This window comes from Prosopis cineraria, unplaced genomic scaffold (assembly GCF_029017545.1).
Source record: "Prosopis cineraria cultivar Desert tree isolate PC_DT_omini unplaced genomic scaffold, ASM2901754v1 PC6, whole genome shotgun sequence".
Lineage (NCBI taxonomy): Eukaryota > Viridiplantae > Streptophyta > Magnoliopsida > Fabales > Fabaceae > Prosopis > Prosopis cineraria.
In genome coordinates, this window is record NW_026555337.1 from 5166998 (window position 1) to 5173679 (window position 6682).

At 33.6% G+C, this 6682-nt stretch overlaps 1 pseudogene; it reads left to right on the forward strand.

Annotated features, from left to right (window-relative positions):
• Positions 1–803: 803 nt before the first annotated feature.
• Positions 804–3130, forward strand: LOC129314288 (beta-amylase-like; annotated as a pseudogene).
• Positions 3131–6682: the final 3552 nt, after the last annotated feature.

The following is a 6682-nucleotide window of genomic DNA, read 5'->3' on the forward strand; positions in this document are numbered from 1 at the left end:
TCTGACGTGGTGAAATAAAAGGCACGTTTATTTATGTACGTGGTCATTAGTTGTAAGTGAGGTCTTAAAGTTGATATAGTGGATTCAAGTAACTTTGGAAAAGTGGGCACGGCCTTCATAATAAAAGCCATGCTGCATGCTCGACGGATGGACGCTGCATTATGAGTATGGGTATTTTATTGGAAATTGTGTATTGGATATGAAAGCACGAAAATAAGCCACAGGGATTTAAAATAAAACACAATTAAGGTATAGGACCTGAACAATGGTATTTTCCCATAACAATACCACTGTCTTAATTACTTATATTATAGCTAGTAATAATCTCTAAAGATGTAACCTTTCATCCATGGAAGATATGCGCACAACCAATCCCACTACTGATTGTGCAGTTCATAAATTTTGAAGTTATTCAATCAAATTAAGGATTGCCATTTCTAATTAATTTGTCGTCCAGGACAAGAATTTCATCATGCTTATATAATATATATATATATATATATAGACACGTATAGTTTTGGTTTTTTATTAATTAGATATGTTTTCTTTTTCCTTGGATCATAATAACTCCGTTTAACCTATCATCTTTTCCAACTCGCGGAATGCATGTGAAGGTATTTTGTAGTTTGTACCAAAAAAAGATGAGGAGCCTGACCCATTGCTCCTGCTCTTCTATAAAAGGCTCCCTTCGGTTACTTCAAGGCTCAAACAAGCAAGATGTATCTGAATCTCCGTTTTCAGTTCGCCCAGAAAACAGAAAATAGCAGCAACAAACAAAGTCTTCCATTCCAGCCACAAACTATGTTCCAACCTACGTCATGCTCCCAGTAAGTTGTGACATTTGTAATCTGATTTATTCTGTGGCATGTAAAAGATCTATCTAAGCCTGTTGTGTGTTTTTGACCCCACATTTCAGGTCGGAGTTGTTACGGTTGAAAATGTGTTCAAAGACCCAGAAGGGCTGAGGAAACAGCTTGAGGAGCAACACGAAGCTGGGGTTGATGGGGTCATGGTTGATGTGTGGTGGGGGATCATAGAGCTGAGGGGACCAAAGCAACATGACTAGAGTGCATATAGGAGCTTGTTTCAAGTGGTGCAGGAATGTGGCTTGAAAATTGAAACTGCAAGCCAGTTTGACCAATGTGGAGGTAATGTAGGAGATGTTGTACGTCAACATCCCTATTCCCCAGTGGGTTCTTGATATCGGAGAATCAAACCCTGATATCTTCTACACCAATCGCTCTGGCACTAGGAACAAATAATATCTCACTAATCGTGTTGATAACGAGCCTCTCTTCCATGGACGAACCGCCATTCAGGTGAACTCATCTTTAACTTCTTCTCCCTGGTAACTGTGAATATTGTTGCTCAAGCACAAGAAGATCTGAATGTTAATATCCCTTTGTTCACATGCATTATTGTATCATTTATTTATGCAAAGTATGCTTGTAATGTAAGAGGGTTATAAAGATCAGGCAAGCATTGAACAGACTATGGGAGGTTTAGCTTTGCGTTCCTCACTCCAAATGAAGTTCACTAAATCAGCTGCATCATGTTGCTTTATACAGATATACAGTGACTACATGAAAAGTTTCAGAGAAAATATGTCCCATTTTTGGGCATCTGGACTCATCATAGACATAGAAGTCGGGCTTGGTCCAGCAGGAGAGCTCAGATATCCCTCTTATCCACAAAGCCAAGGATGGGTTTATCCTGGTATTGGGGAATTTCAGGTAAGATTGTTATTCTTGAAAATTTCACTAGGGCTAGGTTAATGGCTTAAAGTACTTATTATGACATCTTATTTTTTGAAACCATGCAGTGCTATGAGAAATACCTGAAAGCACATTTCAAGAAGGCAGAAGCATCTGCTGGCCATCCTGAATGGGAACTGCCAAATGATGCAGGGGAGTACAATGATGTCCCAGAATCCACTGACTTCTTTAAAGCAGGCGGCACATACCTCACTGAGAAAGGGAAGTTCTTCTTGACTTTTTGCTCAAACAGATTGCTGGACCATGCTGATCAGATCCTTGATAAAGCCAACAAAGCTTTTCTGGGCTGTAAAGTCACACTAGCAATCAAAGTATATTCATGATGTCTCAGAATGACAGTCTTGGCTTCCATTTATATATGCAGATCAATTAACCTTTAACCATGACAAACAGGTTGGGGCATACACTGGTGGTACACAGCCCCAACTCATGCTGCTGAGCTCACTACTGGATACTACAATCTAGATGATAGAGGCCGGTATCGTCCAATAGCACTAATATTGTCTCGACATCACGCTATTTTGAACTCTACTTGTCTTGAGATGAGGGATTCAGAGCAAAGCTCTGATGCTAAAAGTGGAGCAGAGGAACTTGTTCAACAGGTAATGCATCCCAAGATTTCTTCAATTTAATGCCCAATCTTCTTTTTGGATATATTAAAATGGCTGTATGGTAAGGCTTGAAGTATGAAAAATAAATATTTGTGCAGATCTTGAGTGGAGTTTGGAGAGAAGCCATTGAAGTTGCCGGAGAAAATGCACTTTCAAAGCACGATGCAACAGGTTACAACCAGATCCTCCTGAATGCTAGACCAAATGGTGTCAACAAAAGTGGCCCTCCAAAACTGAACATGTATGGAGTAACGTACCTGCGTCTATCGGATGATCTTCTAGAAGAATCAAATTTCGAAATATTCAAAAAATTTGTTACAAAAATGCATGCTAATCTGGTGAGCAGCTGTTCCACACACTATTATAACAATGGTTTTTGTATTTACTTTTTACTACTGTAATTAAAAGCCACAGCTTTCTCCAAACTCCCTCCCTCAAAATTGCAGGATTACATAGAAGACCCTCACAGGTGTGGTCACCACTTAACGCCATTGAAGCGATCAAAACCAAAGATTCCTACTGAAGTTCTTCTCGAAGCAACCAAACCAATGCTGGCATTCCCATGGGATACAGAAACAGACATGAAAGTTGATGGTTGACTTGCCAACCAGGTGTGAAAGATCCTTTCAAAGCCAGATATAAAAGAACAGCGCTATTACCCCTAATATCCAGTATATGAGTAAGCTATGAGGTGTGCAATCCGATAAATAATGCTACAATGTGGCACTGGGAGATATCTTTTGATTGAATTGTGAATAAGAAGCATTGTTGTATTCCTTCGTTTTCTTTATCAAAAGTTGGTTTCCTTCGAAAAAAATTATGAATAAGAGGCATTTTGTTATTCAACTTCATGTACTGTGTTATCAACTTACTGAATAAAGAGTCATAGTACTCGTACATTTGGAGTTGCTTAGTATTTTATTGAACTACCAAATTCATAATCTCTAAAATGAAGAAGCCAAAAGATATCTCGCTTGATAATTTATCAACTCTTAGCTCAATAATAATTTTGATTAATATCAGAATGAAGATTCTTTATCAACCTTGATAGGGTTAATAAGAGCAAATGAAAGTGGCAACGTCAGCTGTGACCCCAGAGTATCCCTTCCTTTCACTTCTTCCTCCACAAGTAGATGCACTGATGTGTGTCGCAATCAGGTTTCATATTGTATTTCCTTTAGTCTTTTAGAACTTTTCAATCTTCAATGCAATTTAAAAAACAGTTACCAAAAAATTAATGTCAAAATTAATTACAAAAAAGAAAGAGTTAGACTTGCAGTTCGAGTGGAGATGCAGAGTATCGACTTTAGAATTCTTGAATTTTCATTGCAAACCGGGGGCAAAAAAAAAGTCAACATTGATTTCAAAAAAGAAGGAAGAATTTACTGATAAAATGAAGTGCCGGGTATCGATCCTGTACTTCTCACATTCCATTCTACCACCTGACCTACATCTCCTCTGTGAACATTTTACATGTTAATGAATATGATGTTTATTAGTCTACTTGCCCCCTTACCCTCCCCACTCCCCTGGCTTTATCCACTACTTGTATTGTTTACAATTTATTGAATTCACCCTCTGTCATGCGCGAGAAGATTTCATCAATGTAAAATATTACAATTTTGAAAATATTAATCTATTGCAAATTAATATAATTATTTTTCTTCAATTTGTTTAGCAAAATCTTCAACATATATTTTTTTCCTATTCATTTAATATTAGTTATTCACTTATATATTATTTTATTATTTTAGAATGATTATAATATTAAAGCATACAAATAAAATTATATAATAACTTAGTAGATTTTATTGCATAAGATGATATATGAAAGAAATATGTCTCTCTTTCAATAAATGAAGGAAAAGCTATTGCTAGAAATTTTCAACAATAAGAAAGGAAAATGAAACAATCAAAATTTTAATGGACAGTTTGGTTTATGAAAAAAGTTTTAGATATTTAAGAAAATAAAATTTATATCTTATTTAATTTGAAGTGGTTTTTTTTTCATGCTAATTTATTCTTTTACTCTTCAAATTTGTTTATTCTTAAGATATTTCCCTATTTACATGTATTTCACGTATTGCATGTATTTTATGTATATGTTAACTCATCAAGTTGATTGTCTCTTATTTCATATTCTCTAATGCATTGTAATATAAGTTTTTATAAAATGGAAAAAACAACCGACAGCTGCATTCTATCAAAAGACTACTTTGATCCCGCCGACAACAGCGTACTGGCGCCCCTCGCTTTATAAAAGCCTTTTACCTTTTTCTGTTTAATGGTAGTAATTAATAACGCGAGGTTACAGTTTGGTGGAGCTTTTAACTCAATCATGTTTTCATAAAATGAGTTTGGTGGAGCTTTTAACTAATCAATCAATATTTTGGCTGGTTTAATTTAAGCTTAGAGTTGGATGGAGCTGAAAATTCAGATAAACTTAATTTATTCAGCTCGAATAAACCCGAGTCCAAAGCTAAACATAACCAACTCCCTAAAAAGCTCGAGTTAGCTAAGCTTAGATCCGAATATTTAAATTTTATTTTTAAAATTATTTTTAATTAAATTTTTAACTTTAAAATTAATTATCTTATTTTATGAAAAATATAAAATTTATATTTTTATACTTAAATAATATATAGGACTCAAATATATAATATTTTAGCATAAGATAATCTAAAACTTAAAGAATTAATTAATATTTATTATATTTTATATATTTTTTAAAAATAAACTTCTTTATTTGGGTATTTGGGCCAAGCTCAAACTCGATCGGGCTTGGCCTGAACATAAAAAAAATCATACTTTTTCAAAGCTTGACCTTAATTTTTTTTGGCAAGTTCGGGCCAACTCATCAAACTTAGTCTGAATTACTAGCTCTAGAGTTGGAGAGAATGAGAAAGAAAAACATGATATTTTTTATTTAAAAAAATAACATGGAACAATATGGATGAGGATTAAAATTTAAAAAAATAAATAAATGGATAAAAGTAATCTTATTCTATTGACTTGTCAATGTTAGAAGTTAATGCTATAAATAATAAAATTTTAATTATAAAAACTATAACATCAATTGTAAAAAATGTGAAAGTTTTGAAAGTTCTAAGTTTTTTTCCCTTCAGAATTCTAAGAGTTAAATTGTAAACACATATAAAATAAATTAGTTGCAGATTAATTATAATTTAATAATACCATAAGCATGCACTCACTTCGAGAGGTTCTTAGGAGTAGTTACCATGGGTTTTCTAAAAAAAATGCATAAACTTTAATCAATTTATAACATAACATCATGCATGAAACATATCATCATAGTAGGAAAAAATATAACCCAATATCAATTAGAAATAAAAATCTAGATTGAATCCAAAATCAAACTAGCACCATAAATTGAGAATTGGCGCTCAAGGTGGTTCATAGCCAAATCTACCAAGGCTTGAAGTAACAAACTTCCTCTTCTTAGCCATGGCTAACGACATACAAGATGGTTAGTTTGAAAAATCAAAATATAGAATTACGATGGCGTGAACACAAATCACGTCAACGATCGAAGATAGTGGGTAATATATTATGATGAAATATGGAGAGGGAGGGCTAAATAGTGGCTTTGAAGAGGCCAACATTGGTAGCAATTTGTTATCTAGAATATTCTCTAAATATTTTCGATTATTATTGTGTATATATCTCAATTGTTATTAGGAAATATTATTTGATGTTATTGTATAATTATTAATCATTATTGTATTATCTATTTTCTTTACGTATATAATGTAACCTTTATCTCAATAATAGATGCGACATTTTTTAATCATTCTTTAATGTCTCTCTTTTGTCTCCAATAACTTTTATGTTATCAGAGCCATGTAATAATTTTTTCCCGCAATAAGTCAATTTTTGAAGAGCATTAGCTTTCTTCCACAGCAGTATTGCCATCTTTTATCATGAGTTTAGATCTACTTTAAATTTATTTTTGCATATCCACAAGGCAGCTTCGATAAATTGATTTCATATTTGTTAATCGTTGGATCATGCTGAAATTTAGTCAGCGGGTAAAGAAAATCCAACACGTTATTTTGAAAGGTTAGATTGTTGATTAGTTCCCTGGTGTGAGTGCTATGCCATTAACACTATAGTCTCTGGTTTGAGTATTTTTAATCCTTCATTCTCTTTCGTAAGCATTTCTTCCCCTTAAAAAAAATAAAAAATTTAGATGTTGCTCAATCTATATTAGTTACTTTGAATGGTTTCAACTGCCATTTTTTGTTAAAAAAGTGTGATCTTGCTCAGCTTACTTTA